Genomic DNA, 1,626 nt, shown 5'->3' with positions numbered 1-1,626 from the left:
GATTTTTTAAAAATTAAATTGGTTTTAGTTATGTTTCAGGGTTTCAAAAATTTTGGATGAATTAGTTATTTACACATGTCTTTACACATAGGTTATTTACACATAGGCGCAGGAGTGGCTGTGTGGTAAGTAGCTTTCTAACTAACCACATGGTTCCAGGTTCAGTCCCACTGCGTGGCATCTTGGGCAAGTGTTTTCTGCTATAGCCCCGGGCTGACCAATGCCTTGTGAGTAGATTTGGTAGATGGACACTGAAAGAAGCCTGTTGTATATATGTATATATATATAAGTGTGTGTGTATATGTTTGTGTGTCTGTGTTTGTCCCCCTAGCATTGCTTGACAACCGATGCTGGTGTGTTTACGTCCCCGTCACTTAGCGGTTCGGCAAAACAGACCGATAGAATAAGTACTGGGCTTACAAAGAATAAGTCCCGGGGTCGATTTGCTCGACTAAAGGCGGTGCTCTAGCATGGCCGCAGTCAAATGACTGAAACAAGTAAAAGAGTAAAAGAGTATGTCTAACTCAGACTGGATTGTTGATTACATTATCTGATTTCTGTTCAGAAATTTTAAACAGTGTTTGAGAAAGCTGTTATAGTAATAAACGGCTATTACTAAAGCTGTTTGAGTAATAGTGATTTATTTTGAAGTTACAGAAAGGAAATATATTTTAGAGATCAGAAATAGTGCAATGATATTCATACAAAAATTGTCAATGACTGGAATCTGCTCAATTTTATTTCAACCAATGCTTTTGTTAATAATTGTATCAAAGGTACTGAGTTGTTAGAAGCGATTGGTGTCAAACAAGATTCTTTAACTGTATTTAGTTTTAGCTGTCTTAGTTCAAATTCTATCACTGGCATAAAGGTATTTGGTGAGCTGGCAGAATCGTTAGCACGCCGGGCGAAATGCTAAGCGGTATTTCGTCTGCCGTTACGTTCTGAGTTCAAATTCCGCCGAGGTCGACTTTACCTTTCATCCTTTCGGGGTCGATAAATAAAGTACCAGTTACGCACTGGAATCGATATAATCGACTTAATCCATTTGTCTGTCTTTGTTTGTCCCCTCTGTGTTTAGCCCCTTGTGGGTAATAAAGAAATAGGTATTTCGACTGCCGTTACGTTCTGAGTTCAAATTCCGCCTAGGTCAACTTTATCTTTCATCCTTTCGGGGTCGATAAATAAAGTACCAGTTACGCACTGGAGTCGATATAATCGACTTAATCCATTTGTCTGTCCTTGTTTGTCCCCTTTGTGTTTAGCCCCTTGTGGGTAATAAAGAAATAGGTATTTCGTCTGCCGTTACGTTCTGAGTTCAAATTCAGCCTAGGTCGACTTTACCTTTCATTCTTTCGGGGTCGATAAATAAAGTACCAGTTACGCACTGGAGTCGATATAATCGACTTAATCCATTTGTCTGTCTTTGTTTGTCCCCTCTATGTTTAGCCCCTTGTGGGTAGTAAAGAAATAGGTATTACGTTTTCTATTATATGAATCAATTTCAGTATTTGACTAATAGCTTATTGTAATAAACCAAGAGGATGAAAAAATATAGCTGATACCATAACATAGGGGCGTCAACTGCCCAAATCTATAAAAGTCGGAGAAAAAGTGACCTACTGA

The sequence above is a fragment of the Octopus sinensis genome, linkage group LG4, assembly GCF_006345805.1.
Source record: "Octopus sinensis linkage group LG4, ASM634580v1, whole genome shotgun sequence".
Classification (NCBI taxonomy): domain Eukaryota; kingdom Metazoa; phylum Mollusca; class Cephalopoda; order Octopoda; family Octopodidae; genus Octopus; species Octopus sinensis.
Note: the sequence above shows the minus strand (reverse complement) of the source record.